We start from the raw sequence: 24,700 nt of genomic DNA on the forward strand, positions 1-24,700 counted from the left end.
TCTTTTTGAAAGACATTATGTTAAGGTGTGCTTTTCATCTTTGTATGTCACTTGTTTGTGCTTTTTCCTGGATAGACATTTTGTGTTTCACAGTTTCTTATGAATGGAAACAGATCAATTCTGACACAGTAGCTATTGACAATGACGCTACTCTGCAAAGGAAATATTGACTGAAAAGTGCTAGTAAGAGTGTAGGAACTTGTTCCTCTGGCATCTTTGCCTGTGTAGGTCAGGGCCTGTATAGACATATGCAAATGGGGAAAGGTAAAAGTGTATGTTTGTGTGGGGAGTGTTTTGTGAGTCACTTCAAAAGGGTCTGGAAAAGGTAACCAAGAAAAACTATCTCATAGACACTTACTGAGCAGTGGAATATGTGAAAGTGATAAAAGGGTCTTTATCTCCCCTGGAAACTAGTTAGGGTCCTTAAAAAAAAATTAAAGGCTCTCCTTTTGCAATTTGTGTTCTTTCCCCAGCTTTCCACATTGCTATGGAAAAAATTCTGGTGGACAGGTGGGAAATAATTCAGGGATCAGTGAGCCTGTGAAGAATGAGACAGTACTATAAAAGACAAGATATGACTGAAAGTTTTGTTGCAAAAGTAGAATGAAAAGATTATAATTTTCATTCTAGCAAAATTCTGACATTATAACAAGCTGGATAGATGAGATAGTTATCCCATCTTGTAAATCCTGACAAAAAGGATGAAAGCTGCAAGACTGTTTTGTAAGGACTCTCTTACAGACTCAGGAACAAGCTGAGGCAGAACTGCTGGAGCATGTCAGGACAGACTGACAGCTTGCTGTAATTTAGACAGGACCTGTTGAATAGTTTAAGACTGGAAGACTACATAGTTGCTTTAAGGCCTATGTAATGCTTCTATCCTTGGGCTGTGAGTTTTTCATTGTGACTCCATAACTTTACACTCTGGGCATGGGAGTCTCTGAAACAAAAAGAAAGAATATCTGATGAAAGCAAGAGCACTTTGTACTAATTCTTATAGGGATATATTGTCATTTATAGTTTGATAAAACTTGTCATTTGTCATTTACAGTTTGATAAAAATTCACATAGGGAAGTCACAATAACAAAAAGATTTTATAATGCTTACGTAGGTAGATTGCCAAATTATCACCAAACAGTTTTCAAAAATCTTAGATGTGATTTTACATAAATATAGAGAAGAGCTCGCTGTCTGCCAGTCCTAAGAGTGATGAAAATTTTTTTTACTCTAAAAAATGAAACATAGATAAACAAAGAACATGATCATTTAACCTTTGTGTAATAGTAAAATCATTATATAGGAAGTCAGTTATTCTAAAATGTTTTTCTTTCATGCACCAAAACATGTTTTGGACACAAAATTATGTCTGTCCTTCCGGTAAATCTACAGAGGTCTATTTGCCCCCTAGAACTTGCAGGAGTTACAAAAACAAATGCATAGGTAATAAGCTGAGTCACTTTAATCTTACCAATTTATTTCTCTCAATGCAAATTTGGAGGAATACGTGAACATTCAACTGTTCCCTAAGAGAACTATTTGAATGGGAGTACTGTAGAGAATATTGTTTGTACTTGCCTTTTACATATTACTCTGAAATCTCAAATGGCGGCCTGCCTGCAGATATATGAGATTAGGACTTGTGTTATTTTTTAATCACCAAGTCTCTCATTTGTATGAAAAAGAGGTCAGATGTCAAATCTGAACAAAGTCAAGGTGCAAAAGTAATTATTTTTTAGCTATCCAGGTTCTAAATAAAAAAGATAAAAATAGGGAGAAATATTAATTTGAGGGGTTGGCTTTGCTATTTCGTTCAGTACAAATTTCTGCCTTGACATATGTAAATAGATGGAAAACTTATTGAGGTCAAGATCCTCACTGAATTCTACTCTTTTCTATAATGAATTTCCAAAATGCATTCATATTGAATTAGGGCATCATAGTGCTTAAAATATTGTGATATTCTTGGAGGAATTTATAAGACTCAAGAGATCATGATGTGAAGAGTGTGGAATAGACCTGAAGAACACAGAATTATTTAGCCATATTTTTAGTCATAATCTATGACTCTAATGAGTTCTTTATAGTTAGCCTGGCTTGTTGTGACTGTTGATAACTATAGCTGTGCACTTTAAACTGGATCTTGTGAACAATTAAGAAAATGTTTAATTTTATAGCATTTTATTTTCTTCCTTTTTAATGTCTATAGGCAGTACTGAACCTATTTTATTATGTGAGAAGTACTCAGTCTTCCTTGTAATAACTTCAATGTCCTCTAAAGTCCAGAAAATCATTTTTAGATATTTTGTTTTGTACAGTGATTTTTTGACATATGCGCAGCTGTTCCGATGACAACACAGTTGTATATTTTCTTCTAATAAGACATACATAACTGTTTACACCAGCCAAATTAAATTCAGAGTGCTAGAGCTTTCTCTAGACTTGCTGTGGCATAGATCAGAAATACTTCTGCCAGTGCTTATTTTCTTTCTTTCTTAAAATGTCCATGTATTTGGGGATATATATATATTTGGGCTGTGCTTCTGATAGTGTTTTCAGTGTTGTCATAAGGTATATATCAAGATAACATGGAAACTGTATTCTTCTTTGACTTTATGCAATATGTAAACCTTTTTTCAGTGATTTCAGATTTCAGTGATACTGCAGATGGAGTGCTGATCTGACCCATGATCTTTAAATAACTGGGTGTCCACTTAGATAAAAGAATCAAAAAAGCACTAAAGCTTAAAAATGTGCACTGTTGTAGCTACTGTATTTTGAAGAATGCTGGACAGTACATACTGATAGCAGTGTATCATGGTCTGTAAAAAGCCCCATATGTTTAGGTGATGTGGGGCATAACAGGAGCCTTGGTAATAGTATAATATAGTATAATAAATTGTGTTTCTTGCTGACTAAGCAAGCAGAAAGTTACAGTCGGCCACTACCTTTGAGAAAGAAAGCACTTCTAGATGCTGCATGCATCTGAGCAGGTAATAAGTGCTATGTTTTTACAGACTACAAATATTATTTCTGTGTGCAGCCACACATTTCTATTACATGCATGGAATAAGGCTTAAAAGATTTGATTATGTAAGGTAAATATATATTCAATGCTTGCAACTTTCTGTGAATTTTTCTACATTTTTCTCATGTAAGAATGAGAAGTGAGATTTGTTTAGGTCAGGATAACAAAATTGAGTAAAGCTGTTTATTTCAGGAGACCTATTAAGCTTTGTCTCTACTTCCCCTCTCCTTCCCCAAGAAGCATACAACATTTTGACTGTAGATACAGATGTGATAAAGAAATGTTTATTCTTTATGTAAATTTTACAAATTAGTTATTTTATGGCAGCTGTTATAAAAAGATTTGCAAATCATTTCCCATTATGGCTTCACATATCACAGTAAGAAGAGAGTGGAATAGCTTGAACAGAAAGTATTAAAGAAAAAAATGCAAACATTTAGAAGTAGGCCCCTTCTTAAGAGACTGCCCTTTATTCAGTAGGCTATCCCATTGTTCCCCCTCACTTGAAGTTCTTCCTGGAAATATACTACTTTGGAGAGATCAGCAATCCTTTGTAGCACCAAAGTTTGTATGGCTGACTGCATTGTCATTATGTTGTTTTTGTTTAGTTTTCTTTTAAAACCTGAGAGTCAGTATAAAAAGATGAGTAAACAGAAGTACATTACTCCTGAAGAGAGGAGTTTATGAGTAGGTTTAACATGCTTTGACTTAATTCTTATTTTTATTTGATGTGCCCTAACTTTATTGAGCTTCTGTATCTATGCAAATTCTAGAAGTAGCAGCCGAAATACTATTTTAAAAAAAAAGAAAAAAAAGAAAAAGAAGGCATTAAAGGTCCACCACAGCCAAGCAAAGAAGTACCTTTAGTGTAAACCTGAGACAAAACTGAGACAACTTTTTGGGGAAAGTGCTTGCTACAAAAAGGCACAGAAAGCTTGTGTGCAAAATTTGGTTTGTTGTTTTGATTCTAGCTGTATAATCTGTGAAGAAATAGATATCATTACAGAAATACTTGATTTCACTAGTCACTGCTCCAGCTAGAAATAAACAACGCACAAGGCTCCAAATACTGATTTATTACTTATTTAAAGAGCTAACATTATGCAGTTCCTCTGTTGAAATCAAGAATGAGGTGAGGAGTAATTGGCAACATTTTGGAGCTTTCCCTGCCTGATAGGTGAAAAATAGAGGTGTTCTAGACTGGTTCTAGTCTCTCCTCTACATTCCTTTTTCTATCTCTTTTCAACATCTGTGAAAAAGATGAAAATTAGGGTTGGTATAGAATTATTATACTGTCTTAGAAGTTCCTTTATACTGGTCATATTCTAGAGAAATCATTTTTGTTTTTTCTTACTGAAAAGATATGAAGCAGTTACAATATGAGAGAAAATGGGAATCATTTCATTCAGATTTTTTTTTTTTGAGATATTGTGACATACTGTTATGTAAAAGCAGTTTTAACTTTTGTTTGTGCACTCCAAAAATATTTGCAGAGGAGGTTCAGAGCTTCTGCAGAAACTTCCTGGCAATAAGGTTGCTTTTCTTAGCTACCTTTTTTGAAGTCATTGGAAGTATTCCAGTTATCCTCAGGGTATCCCCAGCTGACCATGACTTACTGCTTTACAGAGAGCAAATAAATCTGCCTCTGCCTTGTTTTAAAACAACTAGTTTAAACATAATTATTTCTTATGACAAATGAAAAAGCAACTGCCACACTCAGTAGATCCTCTGTAATTCAGTCAGTCATCTATGTACCAGTAGCTACAGGGAAGGTTTCTCGTAGGTAATGCTGCTTCTAAAAACTCCGTAGAAAAAAGTACCCTTCATTGGGATACCCTTTCTTCAGTAAACTTAATTTAGGGCTTGTTATTGTGACTATAAACTGTCAGGTTATACTTTTTCCTTAGATTTTAATTAACCAAAATTTGTTTCTAGCTTTTCTGAAAACGTAAGTTTGTTTACTGAAACAAACTTAGTTGTTCACCCTTCCAAGACACGTAGAATTCCAGAGAGTGCGGTTCTTGGCTGGGCACTTAGGAGAACATTGTCATCCTACAAATCAGGCTCCTTTTAACTACTTTTTTACAAGATGTAAGGTATCTACAACTGAAAGAGATAAATCATATATAAATATCTTTTTTTTGTAACTTTATGCATAAGATAGAACTTCTGTGTATTACCTTTGTTTAATTAGTTAGTTTCCCATGTTGTTTGGGTAGACCTTAATAGAAGTAGGAAAGCATGATTTAAAAATCAACAGTAGTTTTGGCAGGGAAAAATAGAACCCAATGTACTATCTCAAACTACTTCTCTAAAACGGGTTCAGTTAATGATGGCATGTCTCTTTTTGAGCAATTTATTCCTGTGTACTAAAAAAGAAACTGTCAGCACTGAATATGTTAGCAACAGTTTTTAAGTTTTTATAAAAAACATTATTTTTGCAGAAAAATGAAAAGTCTAGAGCATCTAAACAGTTCCCATCTAAGTTCTCCCATCTCAGAAAGAAAATAGAACCAGAAAAGAGTTCTTGAAGAGCAAGAGGGATCATCAAAGATTCAGAATGGTTCTATAGGAGAGGTGACTGAGGGTGCAGAACTGCTGTGGTCACTCTTTCCTGCCTCTACCTGCATTAGCACTGGCACTCATTGATCCAGTGGGGAAATGAGCCCTCCAAAAACGTCGCTTTACTTTTTTTTTTTTTTTTTCCCCCTTAGTGGGGTAAGAAACTGGGGGGGTTAGTTCTCACCTGATTTAGCTCAGTGACCAGCTCACTGCAGGGTCAGACAACCATCTCTGTGAGTACAAAGGACTTTTTGTCTTCTGTTTTAAGAGTGGGTGCTAGCCTGGTTCTAATCAGATTGTCAAGCCCTTCAGGCACGGAAAAAAGGTTAGAGTAAGAGGAACGTGGAGAACATACCCTCTGCTTAAAGGGGCAATCAATGAAATAAAGGGAGGGAATGTGAGGATCTAAAGGTCAAAAATTGATTGAGAGAGGGCTAAGCCAAATTCCCCAGACAACGTCACTGATGCTGGATGTCACGCAGAGATGTTGGGCTTGGAGACATTAGTGGACAAGCCCCACAGTCATTTGGATCCCCCACTAAGCTTGATCCTAGTGGCACAGATGGCCAGGGCCAGGAGGAGATTGATAAAAAGGTCCCATAACGTGGTGAGGTCTCCTATAGGGAGGGCATGAAGGAAGAGGTGAGGGAAGAATTGCAGGCAGGAGCACCCAGCCTGGAGGACATGAGGTCCATGTGAGAGTAAGAACATGCAGTCTGAGGCAGAGAGATGGAAGCTGCTGCAACTTAAATTTGTTTCGAGTACTGTGAAACTGCACCTGAATAACACTAGACTTGTCAGCCTAGCAGAGAGATGAGGTTGTGGTGCAAGGAATCTGTGACACCAATCTATAAGACAGAGAGTGGTATGGAGACAGTGAACCGGGAATGATAGTTCATGGTTAATTAACACAAAAGATAACATCAAATGGAAATATCAGTCAGAAAGCTCAAAACATATAGAAGTGATTTTCCTGCAGCATGGAGTTAAACCAAGGAATTCATTGCCTCAGGCTGTAGGTGCCAAAAGCTTTTATGGATTAAGAGAGCAATTGGATTTTTCTTCCATGAATCTGCCTATCAAGAGGTATTAAACAAAAATATACTACTTCTAGCTAGAAGTCTCTGAGCTGCAGAGCTCTGAAAGCTGAGTGTATATATCAGGAAAGTATTGGTATGTACACGTCTTGTTTCCATAGTCTTCCCAAGACATTACCAGCCGCCCCTGGAAGCAGCCCACTGTACTAAGTGGGTCGTTGCCTCGCCCACTGATGCCATCCCAGCGTTCCAGCTAGCTTATGCACAAAACATACGCTTTCTTGCCTGCTAACGTGATACATTGTTGGTAAATCCGAGCTCAGTTAACTTAAGACTATAGGAAGTATAAAGTAGTTGGAACAAGCTGCAGATATATTTTCTTAGATATTTTAGTGTCTATCAGAAAGATCTGGAAAACAGGGTAATGTGTCTGTTTTAGTTACAAAGTTCTGCAGTAAGCATGAGTTTGCCTCACCTTTTCTAAGTACGGGGAGGTTAGATCAAAAAATATTTAGTCTGCATAAAACAGACATGCCTTTGGGCGTCTTGCACAATCCAAGCCCTTTCATTCGTGGTGACTTGACAATAAGGAAAACAATGAGGTTTGAAACAAATTAGAACAAAGTGAGAGCAATAAGGGACTGTACTACATTTAATATAGCCTAAGCAAAGCAAAAACCACATAATGACTCAGTTCAGCCTCCATGCGGGGAAGTGATGCATTTTTTAATTCTCTAAGAATAAGAACTATTAAATATAACATATACATTGCATATTCTGTTGTTGCCAGAACATTTTCGCTCCTGGAAGGTGTTGTCTTTTATGGCAACAAGCAGTTGTTGCCAAATATAGTTTCAGCTTGGTTTGTAATCTTGCTTTTTTCACATCCTGCTCCAGTCCATATGTGGTGGGGGAGGATTGTGCTGGACTTCCGCTCAGCATTGATGAGAGCAGAAAAAGCTTTCTCTTCCTTTGCATGTTGTTAAAAGGTGGCTATGTGCCTTCTTCAAAATTAGACTTATTTTGTGCTAGCTCTGCTCCGAAGAAGCCTCCTACTCCAAAACATGTAAAACCATCTGGCAAACTTGCATGAATCATAGGGATATTTGTGGCCTCTGGCTTTTTGAACTGCACTGTGAGTAATCCAAGTTGCTCTCAGCAGGGCTGCTGTTGAAACCCCTTCCTTGCGTTCTGCGTAAGACCACAGGGGCCTTAGATGCAACTTGGTGGTCTCCAAGCTGTCAGAGGGGACAACTGGCTAACAAGCCCCGTGTGCTTGTCTAGTCCAGCCAGAAAGAGCTGGACTCACGGTGTTAGTTCTTCCGGTTCGATCCTGCTGACAGAAGCAGAGAGGCTGTCATGAGGCTGGGGACTGCTCCCTGAAGTGTTTTAGCCTTGTGGCTCTGGTTCTGACCGTTCCACGGCCTTCGTGGAAAAACTAGTGACATTAATTGTATGATAATAGACGCGTATCTGCCTGCACCGTGTCTGCAGCCTGCTTTCTCCCTAACGCCTCTCTCCCCATCAGGACTCTCCGGAGGAAGAGGGCACCCTGACCTGTGCATCCCCGACAGGGCTAAGCCCAGCAGCGCAGGGCACTGCAGAAGGACCGCGCCAGGCCGCCCGCCCCCGCGGCCCTGCTAACGGGCGGGCCCGGGGTGGCCCGAGGGCCGCGCGCTGCCGCGGCGGCGCGTCAGCGGCGCGGAGCGGCGCGGGCGGGGGATTGGACGGCGGCGCCCGGCGGCGGGGGGGCTCGCTCCGCCCCGCGCGCCCCCCCGGCTCGCCCTCCGCCCGCCTCCCCTCGCGCTCAGCCATTTTAGCAGCCGCTGGAGCCGCCGGCCGCGCTGTCCGCCGGCAGCGCCACGCCACGCCGCGGCGAGGTGAGTGCGCGCGCGCCTTCCGCCCCGGCGCAACGGCCGGCGGGCCGCGGGGCAGCTGCCCGCGGCGGGGCGGGGGGCGAGCGAGGCGGGGGGCCGGGGCCGCGGCCGCGCCGGCGCCGGCGGGGGGATGGCGCTTGGCGCCGGGGGCGGGCGGAGGCAGCCGGGTCGGCTGAGGGGAGACGGGGGGTTAAGCGGGGTCAGGCGCGCCGCAGCCTCGCCGGAGCACGGCTGCGAGCGGGGCCCTGCGGGAGCGTGTCCCGGGGGCGGTGGGCGAGCGGGGCAGGCCCCGGGCGGGGGCGGGGGCTGGCGCCGGGCCTGCTGCCCGGAGCAGGTGGCGGAGCCCCTGGAGAGGCCGAGCGGGGAGCCCGCGCCGGCTGCCGAGAGTGCATCTGCCAGCCACTGTCCGTTTTCGGCACTCGGCGCATCCTTTCCTCGCTTGGATGCACCCTTCCTCCTCGCTGCCGGATGCTGGGGCACCTTGCTGCGACTTTCCCTCCCCAGTGAGGTGGCCGCAGCCCGAAAGCTGCGTGGGGCAGTGCTTGTGGCTGCCTTTGTCTTCCCCGCTCTCGTTCTGCCTTTCAGCGCTCTGGATGCCGAGCGGTGGCGGCCTTGGCCGGCAGCAGCATCCTCCGTCCCTTGCCTGTGTCTTGCCCAGCTAACTGATTACAGAAGAGGCTACTTGCTCCGTTTCTTGCTTTGCATTAGCAACATCCCCCGTTTTTGCTCATCTCTGCCTCCCTGGGAACCAAAGGGGTGTTGGGAGCCCTGCCCACTACAATCAGCAGCGTTATCTCCTCCCTCGTAGCCCCCTCCCGCCTGCCTTCTAGATGCAGAAAAGGAGGCTGGGCTCAGGATATGGTCTGATGCTGATGTAGCACACGCAGATACCCAGGGAAACGTGATTCACTGCTCAGTGCTACGCACAATGCATATTTTTTCTGTTTCACGTCATAGGAGCATCTGCTAAAGCAGAGCAAGAAGGTGGTTGGTTATTTTGGTTGGTTTATTCCTCTGAGATAAGTTTCACTTTGCAATATCCTAAAATATCCTTGTATGCTTTGTGGCTTTTTAAGCTGGTTTAAAAAGAAAGTGTATGTCTGCTTCATGCCTTCCCCCACTCCCAGAAGAGTGTTGGCACTATGAGCCAACATCAGGCAACTGAATAAAGCTCCAATTATCTTTTATTCCTCTTGCTGCTTTAATGAAAAAATTACAGCAACTTTTGAACTATTTTGTGTTATAACCCTTTTGTCTAATATAATTGTTTCATATTTGATTTTTTCAGTGAAGATGTTCAATAAATACAGGTTGAGAGTACAGAGAAATTTGATGTAAATTGAGAATCATTGCAGATAAACTAAATTTCTGTAGTCCATGATGCTTGCAAAAGGTGATTATCAGGTTAAAGGTAATACCTGTCCTTCCTTTGTTTTTCTTTGCATCTTGGGCTGTTGTAACATAAAAATATGAATGCAACATTCTTTGTCATTTAATACTGTAGACATATGTGCACTTACAGCCTTGCCAATTTGAAATGCAAAAATTAGAAAATAAAGCTACAAGTAGTAATTAGAAACATAAGATTTTTTTTAATTGACTTCGACTTTTTCAGTCTTTGCAGTTGGTCAGTGATCAGAAATCCCAATAATTAGAAGCACAGATTATTTTTTCCTAATATGTGAAAATCTTATAATTTAAACAAATCCCCAAAGTCAATCTTTTCTACCAAACAAGAGGTACAATTAACAATATTCCACCAGTTTCAGACAATTTTTTTGGTTTAATTTTTTTCTTCTCCTTTTGCGTTTATTTAAAGCTGCAAAGTTTGGATTGAATATAGTTCTACAGAAGTCTTAATTTTCTCCACATAAAGGTTATATTAGTAATTTTTTTAACTTCCCCCTCATTTCTTTTTACTTGCCAATTTCCCTTCAATGTTGTCTTAAATTATAAGCTTATATAAATTTAAAACGGATAAGCCAAAAAAAAATTAAAAAACTGTGGTAAGGGTTTCATGATGTGTTAATTATTCAGGTATTTGCATCTCATGCAAAAGTTACTCATGTATTATCTTTAACACTATCTGTAATATATACTGTGCTAGCAAGTGACAGTATCACCCATTGTCTGATGGCTGAATAATCTAACATTCATCAGTAGCTATAAATTTCCAGCATCATAAATTACCAGTGTTCTGTGGCTGACTTCCTTCTAACAGGTTTATGCTTCAGCCCTTTTTTAAAACTAGAAAAACAACCCTTGAACAAATCACTAAACGAGGCAGTAGATACAAATATATTCCAAGCAATACTGAAATATGTATCTGGTAAAAGAGATGGATCCTATTATGCTGTTTTAAATAAAGTTAATATCCAAATCGAATATTATACAATAGTCTGAGCTTGAGCCAAAAATCTAAACATGTAAAATGTATTCATTTTAAAGTTATTCATTAATAAATGGGGTTAGGTAGTTAAGGTGACAAGTGGTTGAGTGCTTGTCTATAAGAAAAAATGTTTTTAATAGGAAATTACTGAAATGAAAAAGAGAGAGAGTTAATTTTGAAGGGAAATATTCATTGTATACGCAGCTAACCACATGGTCACTCTAATGCAGGACGTTTATTTTCTCGGGGAAAATGAAGTTTCACTGAAGGAGAGAAACGATTATCCTGGGACACAAAACTTAGGCTTTGCGCCATTTGTTCATATACTAGCGTGTTATTTAGATGGGACAATGTCTTCCAAGTAACATCCTTTTTGTCAAAGACATATCTCAAAGTTGGCCATGCTGTTTATTTTTCCTGTGTTCTACAGTAGCTAGAGAGTGGCTGTTTGCCGTTTCAGAGTCACCTTACCTCCTCCTTCTCCTGTAGCTGGAATTGCCCTCTGTCAGGAAGGTGCTTCCTGGAGTAGGCTAGCAAGCTGGAAGGGCCTAAAGGGGAAACTTAGTATTTCTCTTCTGCTAATAGAACTGTGCTTTACAGTGGATAGGGATTCTCACTACTTTGCCTACTGCCTTTTTTTTTTTTTTTTTTTTTTTTTTTTTGCGCGAGAGAAGGGGGTTTGGGATTGTTCCATAATTCAGTGAAACTGTAGTAACAGCACGTTTCCTCAAAAATCTTGTACTTTGTATATAGACATATAAAAACGAAAGCTGAACACAGCACTATTTATTTCTTCTGTGGCCGCTCATTCATGGAGTAGCTTGTGTTAAGCAGAAAGTAAAACATACTCTTAAAGTGGTATGACTGGTTTCTCCCTTCTGCTTCCATAATGATACATTGTTCATGTGATCCCTGAAAGTTGCAAGGCTCTTTCTCACAGATTGCTGATTGTGTTTTAAGTATTGTCTTAATCCTGGATATGCTGGAGCTGTGAGAGTTTTTCACATCTGTTTTCTCTGAACCTGAACTAAAAGACACTATATAGAATAAGGCCATACTCATATATGCAGAGAGGAAGTTGGGTTAGTTGTCAGAATAGCTTGGGAGATGTGGTTTCAGTTTTCTTTTCTGTCATAGATACCCAGTATGAACTGCACTGAGCCACTTGGCCAGGATCAACAGAAATAATTGGACACAACTTAAATAAACTCTGGTAGATATCCTTTCCCCACTTCAGTTTTTTTAAGGCTATCCTTTTCTGCTTAATACTTCATACGAAATGTGTTTGTAATCGAGTTATGGCTCTAATCTTGTGCCAGATGTGCATAACACTATTTACCTGGCCAAGTGCATGATACAGAGGTTAGGAATGAGTGGTGGGGGTAGAAATGCTTTATGCTCTTGTCGCTGCCCTAGATAGGAAGCCTTTCAACTATTCGCGCTACCATGCTACTTTTGACATGCACTGCCACAGCTCAAGGGACTACACAGTAGCTTTTGAGCTGGTCCTAAGCTGAGTGCTGGTTTGAACCTCCTCTTTAGAGAAATTAGATATGAAGAGTGTGTGTGTGAGAGGGAGATGTGTTGGTACAATTTGCCTGAGAGTTACTTTACATTGTAAGATTATCTTAAATATAGTAGAAAATTCAGAAGACATGTGGAACCATTTCTCAAAATGCGAATAAATTGCACAGGCAGTCTTGGGAGAGAGAGGAACACCGAAAGTAAGGCAAGGTGACTGGGCCAGGGGTTACTGGGGAAAACATTTTCCTATAGCCAGAACGTTGATTTGTGTATTGGATTCTTTTTGAACTTTGTGGGCGAGTTGCTGTGTGAGTTGCAACTGTGTGAGTTGCTTATGATAAATGCGAGGGTGGAGGTCATGCTATTACATCAAAATGTTAACATGTTTTATATTTGCTTTGCTGTGGGATTGACAGCTGTGTAACGTGAAGGGCGTGATGAATTGTTTCCCTCTCTCTTTGCTTCAGATGGAGCTATGTGCTTTGACTTGCCATTGAAATCAAAGAGTACTTTTCACCTCAGTATAGCATTTTTTTAAGGAATTCTATATATTGAGAAAATATCTATGTTGCTGTGTTTAAATTTTGCATGTTTTTTGTAGTTTGTTAGTTTGTTAGTGCCAAGTGTTTGGGCGTTGTGCAGCTGGGAGATCACTGAGCTTCAAGGTGAGATCTGTAGATCACTTTACATCTGAGAATCTTAAATCTGTTATACCAGAATACCACCGTTTTCACTGAGGAGAAAACTAGTGAAGCAGCATTTCCTTCAGTGTATATTGATGTGACTGTTGATTCCCTCGAGTATGTCATTTGTTCATCAGTTGAGCATCTTTCTCTAAAAGCATACTTGTCACTTCCCTATTAGGCAGTAGATTTATATTCCTTTTTTAAAATTTGTGTTAGCAATCCATGGTTTCATTCAATAGCAGCTAAGTTTCAAAAAACAGAGCAGAATACCGGCACGCTTATCTGTTTTTCTTTAAACTGTGTGAAGATGCTGCAGCTCATCTCATGATTTTTGTTAATCACTTTTCTTAGTGTATGGGAAAGATGCCTTTATTCCTCTACACTGATAATCAGTAATGCTTTATAGTGTAAATGTGTAATGGCAGTTAGAATGTTAATATATACACCAATTAAAAAAAAATCTTGGTATGCTTGAAAGCCTATTAAATTAGAAACAAGCTGACATGACAAGGACAGGCCTAAAATAGCACATTACATTCCAGTACTTGTACTCTAAAATTTGTACTAATTAAGGAGATTTTTAAACTGATATTTTAAGTACTCTGAAGTGATGTTCTGTTAACACTTGCAATAACACTGCAAGTGAATTATACCAAGAGACTTACAGAAAGGCTTGTGTTCAGAAGGTCAGTTTACTTAAAGTATCTGTTAATAACACATTTAGCCTACTCCATTGTGCTTTTGTTCTAGCATAAGCATGGTCAACACGTAAATTTTTTTCTTAACATCTAACTAATGATTCTGCTTTGCAGAATTATTTGTTAGATCTGTACTGCAGACCTGGTTAGGGTGGTTTTTTATGATACTGTACAACCCATTTTTTAAGTGAAAATGATATTTTACTGTGTATTCTGATCCTTGGTCCTCTTAGCTAGGTGCTTTAAAACACACCTAACTTTGCAGGTTTTTTTAAATTTAAATAACACTTCCTAAAAAATGTGACTTGTATTCTAACAGACACAACAGTAAATTCATATAACATGCAATGATAGCTATTGATTGTTTTTAAACCACTGCTCTAAACATTTTAAGATACAAGATGTGCATTCCTAACCACATCTTAACTAACTGAGGTTTTCCCGTGTATGTGGAATTACTCTGTTAATAACCATAGTTACTGCAGTTAGATATCTGTCTTTAAAATGGCTTGTTTGTGTGTTTGCTGTGTAACTTTATGAAAGTTATTTGAGTAATAGTCCTTTTTACAAAGATTCTTACCTGAAGGGTGTTTTTTTTGTGGTAGTCCACAAGCACAGCGTGTGCGCCGGGCTGGCTCTCTGTGAGCAGCAGTGCCCACTGTGGACCAGCATGCAGCCTCAGGTCTCTGGGCTGCTGGGGCTGTAAGGGACGGAGTGGGTGCGACTGCTACCGCCTTGAAGCCTGCTGTGCGGAATAAAACTCTAGCAGCACCTGCAGTATAGCTTTGTGTTTGATAATGATAACTACCATTGTAATTATGACCACTTAACCCTTCTTCACTACTACTGCTTTTTAAGATTAATTCAAGACCTTCCAGTTTTCTTTAATGAACTGATTGGAGATTGGTCATTTTACCTAGGTAAGCTGGAGAAATCAATGCCCAGTGAGGAGCAGTTATCCAATTCATTTTGAGAAAATTACTCAGCAAATGATAATGAATATCTTGGACAGGGATCTTCATGAGGACAGAGTTTTACCACTGAAATATTTCTCATTTCTGATAGCTGAGTTGAGATGGTTGTACTGAACTACTTGTGCGAGGCAGGTTACATCATTCCCTGTGTAGTCTGCACAGATCTATCTGGAGTAGCTTTAGGCATATCTCCCTGTTCTTGAGGATCCTAATGGAAAATGAATGGCATGCCAGAATCTGGAACAGGTATTTGAATTCTTAAAACAAGAGGACACTCTAGTACAGTAAGATTCTTCTGAACCACTTGAAATGCAAGGGATAGATAACGCTGGGCATAGCAGCCTCTGTGAAAAGGAGTCAAAGAAGCTACAGGATCTCTTTAATCAGTCCTTTAATACTATTTTTCTGTAGGGTGAACTATTCACTTTCTTAACAGTCAGCAAGCTGCAGGCATATAGGCAACCATCCAGGTGGTTGAGTTAGGGTTTTTCTGATTGAGTCTTGCAGGAGAAACTGGAGAGTAGTCATCTCTATGCAGAAATTATCTAGCCTCAGAATGTACTAGATCCCTCAGCAAGAGAGCAAGGAGCACTGTTTCCAGTTAGGCTGAAAGGCATTCAGACTAATAAAACACCTGAATCTGGTTTGTGTGGTTGCTATTTGGAGCTGTGCTGTGGGCTTCTGGATCCAGTGTCAGTCACCTGCATTATCTCTTCGAGTAAGACTCCTCTGTGAGGTTAAGCACTGCAAAAAAAATGTTGTTTCCATGTTGAAACTTTTTGACCCTTAAACAGCACAACTCAAAACAAATGCTTATGCATGTAATCAGCTGCTGCTTGTTTTTTATTATATTTCTTTCCATCTCCAAACAGGTGTATTTGTAGCTGCATTTCTGCCCATCAGACCCTTCAGACTTTTATAATTGTCACATCCCTTATAGCTTCTACTCAACTCCATTGTCAGAAATGCAGAGTAGCCCATGAAGTAATTAGGTAACTGTCCTCCTTGGTAACTAACCCTTCAGCCTTTTTAAGGGCCTTGTTTGCACAGATTCTCCTCTTTACAGTAGAAAAATACTGGCACAGAGGGGAGCTAAATGTGTTATAATCTTAAATATGTAATATCTCAAAGAGGATTTCTTTGTTCAGTGTCTGTAGTTGTTATCAGCATTCTTCTTCCATTTCCCAATCCAGTCTCTTGGAAAAGAATGTAGGAGACACTGCAAAAAATCAAGTAAGTGGTTTCTGAACAGCATGAATGTACCCTAAGGCACCTCTTCCATGGCTGTCAGAAACTCTTTGTTATGTATCATAGTAGGAATAGAATTAACACCTGTGTTTAGTTTTCTTTAAAAGTTCGCTAGTGCAAGCAAATTTTTCTTACTATCCCTCAGTAACACAAATGTTTTTACAGACATAAACAGTGACATACTGAGATGTCCCACAGCTTTTCCTGAAATTATTTACCAACTTCTTTCCAATTTCTTACACTGGAACCCAAAGGCATCCTGACTGTAGATAGCCATGTGACCAGAGGAACGGGCCATACTCTTACTGCAGGCAGCTCCTAACAAGAGCCTAATGTGGGCCCTGGTGAAAGCCTACTATTCTTCATTTGGTTTTATGTCTAGTCTCAAGACTGCATCAGACCATAGCATCAAGTGGACACACCTGTTGATTCCCATACCCGAATTTTTTATATTGGCTGCTTTCCTATGGCATATAAGCTATGCTCCTTGCTTCAGGATAGCACATACTGAGGAGCTTGAAACAAAAGCCAACCTAATTCTTACTGGTCTTTTAAAGCTACAGGTGCGCTACGCTTCTGAAAACTGTGCAACTGTGTTTCTCATTCTACATCCAGCTTATCTGGGTCAATAGCAAGCTTAATATAAGACAATGTTGCCAAAGGAAGAATTATCTCCCCAAATGAAAATCACGTCTTTTTGTATTTCTGTAGTGATTGCTTATCTGGCCATAAGTCTGATTTGATGCTTTAGATAGGTTACTATTTTCTAAAATTTATGATGTGCATTTCTGTAACACCACTAGGGGCCATCTGTACAGCTTGAACCAAAAAGGTTTGCTAAGTAAGTTGCATTTACAGAAACACTGCATTGCAAAAAAAAAAAAAAAAAAAAAAAGTATTCATCTACTAATGCTGCGCACTGTCAGTTTCTCACACTCAGTGAACTTGGAGAGCACTCGCTATGTATCAAGTTAGGCTACAGATATACTTGCACAAGTGCTAAAAATTGTTTGGTCTAACTTTGCAAAATGTTGTAACTCACTGTTTTATACATATTTATTGCAGGAGGCACATTTTGGAAAGAGTCATTCAGCAATTTGGAATGAGTGCTGCCATCACTGTAGTGTTGAGTTTGTAGGGTGAAGTGAAGCTAGGGGTAAGATTATAAGGAGATATTATTGTGATACTTGCTGATAAAAGGATACAAATATCTTGCTGAAAAATCAGTGAATCGAAGCAAGTAGAAGAGATACTGAAACATTTCACATCACCCAAGCTTAGCATTGCCAAGGACTTCAATCTGTCAGGAACTGAGTTATCTCCTCTCCAGTTAGCTATACAGGTGATAATTTTTGAAAAGATCTTATTATTTTAAGTTTACCTGAAGTACTTGGCAAGTAGAATACCCAGTAGGCCATTTTTAACTAGTATTTTATCTTGGAAACTAGAGATACTGCAAATCACTACGTCAGATATGCTAGTTGAGTAAGTAGAGGCGCTAGAAATTGTGTGTTTCAGTGCACACTGGATGTTGGTTCATAGCCAAACACCAAATATTTATGAATGAAGGCCTTCTTTTCATATCTTAAACTCTCAGTTCAGTAGTCAGCTGCTGTGCTGTCTGTTTCCCATGGCAGACAACCACTTTTGATTAGGATGATTACATGACCTGCAATAAATATCAAATTATACATATTAAAATCTCTTGGATTATATAAAATTAGATCCTTAATAAAACTTTAATAGGACATTTCAGTGTTTGGGACTGGACATCTTTTTGCTTTTAATAAAGGTAGGTTACTGTGATGGTGATAACTACAGCTTCTGATGTTTTTTTTCCCCTAACACTGTACTTCCATGAATGCTCTAAGCCCACAAAAGCCACGGCCAGCACCTTCTGGATCCTTGCACAAGGCAGGGGGCAGATTGGGGCAGCAGAAAATGGCTGGAGGCTACTTCTTTCAACAACAGCTTCGTGTTATGCTGGTTTAAAGTGCTTACAGAGCTACGGTGTAAAGGTACAAGTAATTCCATGTCAGCTGATCTGAGCTACTTCAGATAACTGGCGTGACTTAAAAGTATTACATAAAAAGTGATCGATTTGGTTTGCTGCAAAATTTGCAGCCCAAGTCAAAGTGGGATTGCAGCAGTCCAGATTTGGACTGAGTTGGCTGCCATGAGCCTACACCTGAAGACACTGATAGAGAACCAACAGGGTTATTGCACTGTTTTCACTTCTCTGTTGGAGTCTCCATTATACTGAGGTCACATTTATGTCAATCCCATAAAGTAATTTGCTTGTGTATCTCTTTAAACTTTCTTTGTTTTAAATATCATTTATGGTGTTAAAATCCTCTAACCTCTTCTCTGTTCTAAATATGGATACTTTTTATCATAATGAAAGCCTATGTACTAAAAGAATCACAGTGATATATAGGTAAGATGCAATTTTAAATACTGTTTTCCATAGCTTTGAATGTTAAATAGAAAAGTTCGGACAGTAAAGCTTCTGCAGCTAGTGGTGATGCGGAATAGCAGTAAAGTGATATAATAAAAGAAGGGGAAAATGCAAAAGAAGTAAGAGATGCTGGTTTGTGATACCTGCAGTCTTTTTGCACCAGATGGAGAAGTAGGAAGTGAGGATGGAGTATCTTCCCCCGTCTGTTCCTAGTGGCCCATTAGTTTGTCATTTTACACATCACTTTCCATGAAGACAGCTGTGTATACAACTTATACAGTATAATTTAACACGGAATTCAAGACAGCCTTGTTTTCATGCTTTTGTTAGCTGGAAATATTTGTGTTCAATTTTCATTATGAAAATGGGTTCTCTGTTTATTTCATAAGCTTGCAAATAGTTTTGCATTTTGAAGAGCTCAGCTGGGTCAAACAACTTGGACAAAAGTGCTTTCATTATTAAATCCACCTCCACAGGGAAGAGGAACAACTGCAAGGTGAAACTAAGCTTCCTGTTCTTAATTAAAAACCAAGTTAAGAAAATGGGAGTTGGAATAGGGACATTAACAAGATTATGCCTTAGGAAACCAAGAACATCCTGCTTGTATCATATGCTATCTATCTTTTGACACACTGTCAGGACTCAATCTGATTTGTTCATGGATTACACATTATCCTTACTGTTCAAGTTCATATGAGAGAAGATGTCTCAATATTTCAGTATTTCACTGAAGTTACTCTTTAGGCATATTTTTATTCCATGCTTTTAAATAACATTGTATCTGCAGTGTATGTTACAGTTTCATAAAACTGGGCTGAAAAACAGAGCATGCTGAGAAGTCTGGCAATTTTAGTCTTACACAACTGAAGACAGAAATGTGATGAGCTGATAATAGTTCAAGTTATTCGAATACTCAGAGATGGTTTGATGAATGAAAATCACATATGCAGAGGGTCAGAAAGTACAAGACTCTTCAGATCACATCACCTAATGAGAAAGATTAGATGGTGACCAGTTTCACACTCTTTCTTCCCTCTAATGTTAAAAATAGAGCAGTTATTCAGGTATAACCCATGCTCACTTAAAAAATTACTGGTGTTTGGAAAAGAGTCCTCAGTTAATCTGCACCAAATCAGTCTGAGTTGCATCGGGGAGAAAGAAAGGAGGAGACGGCAGTGGTCGCCATCAAAGGCAGAAGGGTTACTGGAAGGAGAAGCAGGGCTTTGAGGAAACTTTCAGTGTTACCTGAAAGTGCATGTAGCTTTGACTGTTGAATCACAATTTCTGGAATATATGCTTGAATATATGGTACTTACATAACTTGTATGTGTGCTAGTACTACTCAATACCTAAACTACAAGATTTTATGACCACACAGACTGTTCTGATGCTTGCTTTTCTACCTTTCTGAATCTTGCTTTGTGCCTGGACATTGGATGCAGATGTTAAGAGGGTCATATAATGTTTTGTTCTCTGAAAGGCCAGTAGTGGATAAGGTTTCTGTTGGTTGCTTATCTGAGGCTGTTCTTTTGTAGAACTGTTCCTCAGGCAGACAAAACAGTGTAATATATTTGTCAGTAGTATATGTCTGTTGGTTTATAAATTTACCTTTCTTTAAAAAACCGAAAATGAAAAATATTTCTGTAACTTGGAGAGCAATATATAGATACAGCTTAAATAAGTTTACAAAAGGTAAACTTTGAATGCCTGGCTGCCAAAGCTTTAAAGTTGAGGCTATTTAAAGAGTATAACATCATAATGCTGATTTTGAACCAAGAGTGAATTTTAAATCTTTTTATCAGGCATAGTGTTTGGCAGCATGTTACATGATTCAAACACTTGAAGGCACACAGAATACAAAACTTAAGTAAAAATATAGCACCTGAGAATGATAATGTCATGAGTTTCTAGTTGTATCACCTCATCTAGAGTACAAGATTACCGTTCCATATTTTTGAATAACAGGTAGTTTTTTGCAATTGTACAAATGATCGTTACCAGCAAACAGCTGACAAAGCTTGCAATACCAATTCACAAAAATGTTGGCTTGAATGGTTTCTTTAGATATGCTTATAACCTAAGAAATGGCTAGAACTTTCACAATTTACTATTTTTCTTTTTAGATTCTCCTGAATTTATCAACCTACGCACCTAGAAACGTTTGAATTGTGGTTGCATTCAAGGTAAAGACTGATTTGTGTTTTGTGTGCTAGTGAGTAATCAGATTGTCAATAATCAGGGAATGGGCATTCTTACTTAAATCCTTACCAAAATCCAGGAACAGTGAACTTTGTGAACAGTGAATTCCGGCTGTCATTATGATCAGTCCAAATATTGGTAGACTTGTAGTGGGGACTCTATTTTTAAGCTGATAGAAACATCTTATAACAGTGTTGGCTTTTTGAGTACCACTGCATTTGTTAACAAACAAAATGCTGTGTTTTTGTTACAAACCATAGCATGCCGTTGTGATACACTCTGTAATATTAAGGATGTTTCTATCCCTTTTTCAGAGCAAAAATATTCCTGAAAACAAACTGAAAGAATGTTCAACAGTGTCAGTTTCCTCCTCTTGCTTCCTTCAAAAATTCTAGAGTCTATGACTGCTTTACTGTTTAGTCCGGTGCTATACAAATAGTTCCTTATTATACAGTTGCTACTTTGACTCCTACTTTATTCATGTTTAAAGTGATCTAGTTACCTAAATATCAAGTCATGCCATTAGGCCACTTGAGTTTTAGCTACGCAATCAGCTGGAAATGGTCACACATACTTTCTTAATGTATTCTGAACTGGCAGGGCTTGAAAAAAAAAGCCCTGTAAGTGCACAGCTGTCCTGTGCTAATAAATTTTGCTGAGGGGCAGGACATATTAGCACAGGCTCAATCACATGATAATATGGTTACACACCTCTCTGGCCAAAGCTGGCTAGCTCTGTGCTGGCTGAGATTTGAGCTAGCACACGATATTGTGACCCAATCCTGTAAATATGTCCTCTGCTGTGTTGCAGAAGCTACCTGGATATTTTGGACTAAGAACATCAAAAAATGCCCGCCTCTGACATGCACATGTTTAACAAGCATTTTGGTGTCTGTAAATATAAAGTGTGATAAATGTGACTCAGGGGAATGCTGAAGTTCAAAAACTTACTCTTTAAAACTGTCTTGGAAGTCTTCTCCATTTTTTTTAAACTTCTTTTCTCCAAGAATTGTGCTGGCTTCTAACTTAATCCTCTGTCTTGGTGTCTACATCTTGTGTTCTGTATTCTTTTGCATTGTTTTCTTGGGTTGGTGGCATTATGCTGCTCAGAAAGTTGAGCAAAATAGTGTTCAAAGCTCTTAAATCTAGGATGCCCTTGTAGGGGAAAATGTACTGAAATTTGCTTGGTCATCTCACTTCCTCTCTGAAGTGCAGATAAATTTGAGGAATTGTTACAATACAGTAAGTCAGTAAGATTGCCTTCTCTGGTGTGTAGAAAATGCCATCACCAGTATTCTCTCTCCTGCTGATGGTAGATAAAATCCCCAACTTCTCTGACTAAGTTGATATGCACTGCAATAAGTCTTAGTATCCCTGTACAGTTCATTCCCAAACTACACCTCCAGGTCTTCCTCATAAAAATTAACACTTCAGTTGCCACATAATGTCGTTAAAAGAAAGGTATCCTAAAGATACCTCAGTGAATCGTAAGGCACAAGATGAATGTTACAGTAGGAAGGCCTGTCATAGGTAGAGCTTTATCTGTGAATTCCAGCTATGGATGTGGACATGATAGATATCTAGATATGAATCTGGGTATGTTTGGCTAGTAAGTGATAGGATAGGTTCACCATGAACCAAACAATAGACTATGCTAAAATTTAGCATTAAGACCACAGTCAAATTCAGTTCCTTAGATGGACAAAGAACGTAAGCATTTTTCCACTGGAAAATATTGTGATTATACAAAAAATTAACATATGCTTGCTCCCAGTGCTCCTAACTTCTGGTGACTCTCAAGCCATTTTGCTCTGCAGCTTACCTACTTGCACAATGAAAATGAAAAAAAGAGATGACTCACGCTTGAAATCTCAGGGGCTTCCATCTCAAATGACTTTGGGTGGGAACACTTTTCTTAAACTGGTGTTTTTAAGGGAACACCCAATCATCTGTACATCAGTACATCTGAGAAGGAGAGAATTTCTTAGAATTTCAAATAAAAAAAGCTTCTTTCTGTTTGCTTACTTACAGCAAATGAAATAATTTACATTTGGATTGTAAGCTTATAAGAGAAAAGGGAAAGTGTGTTTCTCAATTTTGGTGCTCCTCTTGTTGACCTTCCCCACAAAATTTTGAAGAGCATTTAAGGACTTTAGATAAATCTCTCCCCATCCTCCAGTGCACTTTTTGGTAGGTAAAAGCCTGCTAATGCAGGACATGATGAGGAACATTCTACTTTTTTTTTTGTTGTTAATAACGTGATTCATTTTACTACATAAGTTATGACCAGGGTGTGAGGGGAAAAAAAAGCAAACTATTTCCACAGATGACAGATGATGCAGTCTTTGATAAGCAATAAAGGTAAATATAAAACTGGTGACAGAATTTATTGTCAAAATGAATGTTGAATAGAAAGTCTGGTTTTCTGCAGTAATGCAGAGTATTATGTAGAATGTTAGCCTGTCTTAAATTATACAGCCGTCATTGTGTTGGCAGGTAAAAAGTATATACCTGTAAAAAGTATATAATCTGTCAGGATAATTACAGTAAAAGAAAGAAGTGCATCATTGTGTATGGGTTTCAATAGAATGCAAGTTAATTATACTGAAATCTTTTAATAGAACATGAAGAGAGAATTATGATGATATCTGTCATTACATTGCTTGTTTGGCTGCCAAACTGGGCTTGTGTTCCTGCACATCAACATCCTACTGTTTGAGTTGCTCCTTTCACCAAAAGGTTATTCTAGAACAAGGCTGATAAATTGCAGGAAATTTATAAATACAGGAAGTGGCTTTTAAAGACTGGGTCTCCTGTGTTAATCTTACTAGGCTTTGGTCAAATGAATGTATTAGCTGAATGCTATTTGAAAAAGAACGATTCTTTGTTTACTTTCTCCCAGATTTTACTCTTATGCAGTAACAGAGTAATGTTACCATTTTAATTTATATTGGGAAATGTCAGTTTACTTCAAGTCTTTCTAATGCAGTATCACAGAAGTATTTACAGTTTCTCCTAGGTCATGCTGTACAGATGTCTGGTAACATACCGTACTTGAAGCCAGGAATAAGTGTTAATATTTAACTTATAGAGCTAGGGTAATATCATTAATGAATTTTTGGCTTGTTGAGTAAAACTTCATTAACATTTGTGCAGCACTAATGCCATGACTTGATCAGCGTCTTTAACCTGAATGCATATACGCCACGATTCAGTGAAGCAACTGTATCCAACAGGCATAAACACGAATACATTCTCTCTTTGAAAAACTTTCACCCAGGCAGATTGTTTGCTGTATTCCTTCATCTTTACTTGCAAAACAAAAAGCACTGAATGGCCTCATCTCCTTACATTGTGAAAGGATGTTGCTGAAATGATTATTGTAAATGTAGGAGAATGACTTGAGAGAGATATGAGCACTCTAGCTCTTGAATGACCTGTGTCCGTGCATATGTTCTCAATGCTGGCAATAAACTGAACACATAAAAATGAATGCTCAGTAAACCTAAGAAAGAAGCTAGCAATTAGACACAAAATAGTAGAAAGTACTAATGTAACTTGCATATCTGCAGTACCCCCTACCACATATTCACTAATATTACAGAAACAGAAATTTGACTTTGAAGACTGTAAAACACTGTATGTTATTTACTGTTTTTGTATGTCCTGAAAAAGAGGCAAAACTGAGTTCTTAGCTTTTCTTTAGGAGACAGAAGCAAAATCTAGACTGTCCTAAACATGAGTGCACACATTCATCACTGAGTGAAATGAACTTGTGGCACAGTTTAAGAAGTTACCATTGTGCAGCTGGAAGAGATAACTGTGAGTCCCTTTCAATGCAAAGTAAAACAGCTTGACTTAAAACACTGTAGTTCTCCTTTTTCTCATTTTTACTAGGACTAAAAGAATTATACTTTCTTATTAGTAGAGTGGTCCTAAATTCTGGAAAGAACAGAATAGCCATCAGATGTCTGTGTTCCACACAGAAAAAATGGGGGAATGCCACAAGTTTAGTGTGAAGT

At 38.9% G+C, this 24,700-nt stretch overlaps 2 protein-coding genes across 11 annotated transcripts in view; one reads left to right on the plus strand and one right to left on the minus strand.

The window, feature by feature from the left end:
- ACSL4 (acyl-CoA synthetase long chain family member 4) overlaps window positions 1-24,700 on the plus strand; it is a 75,165-nt gene that overhangs the window by 25,435 nt on the left and 25,030 nt on the right. For 3 of the 7 annotated variants that reach the window (XM_064518139.1, XM_064518140.1, XM_064518141.1), the window contains exons 1-2: window positions 8,365-8,505; window positions 20,603-20,662. The gene's annotated coding sequence lies outside the window, so the exon portion shown is untranslated. Of the gene's footprint in view, window positions 1-8,364; window positions 8,506-20,602; window positions 20,663-24,700 lie in introns of those variants that run through there. The other 4 variants (XM_026115746.2, XM_026115747.2, XM_026115748.2 and 1 more) reach the window with 2 other exon arrangements.
- NXT2 (nuclear transport factor 2 like export factor 2) overlaps window positions 7,316-24,700 on the minus strand; it is a 71,405-nt gene continuing 54,020 nt past the window's right edge. Inside the window, exon 5 of one of the 4 annotated variants that reach the window (XM_064518150.1) lies at window positions 7,316-7,958. The gene's annotated coding sequence lies outside the window, so the exon portion shown is untranslated. Of the gene's footprint in view, window positions 7,962-15,147; window positions 17,691-24,700 lie in introns of those variants that run through there. The other 3 variants (XM_064518151.1, XM_064518148.1, XM_064518149.1) reach the window with 3 other exon arrangements.

This window comes from Dromaius novaehollandiae, chromosome 11, assembly GCF_036370855.1.
Source record: "Dromaius novaehollandiae isolate bDroNov1 chromosome 11, bDroNov1.hap1, whole genome shotgun sequence".
Classification (NCBI taxonomy): domain Eukaryota; kingdom Metazoa; phylum Chordata; class Aves; order Casuariiformes; family Dromaiidae; genus Dromaius; species Dromaius novaehollandiae.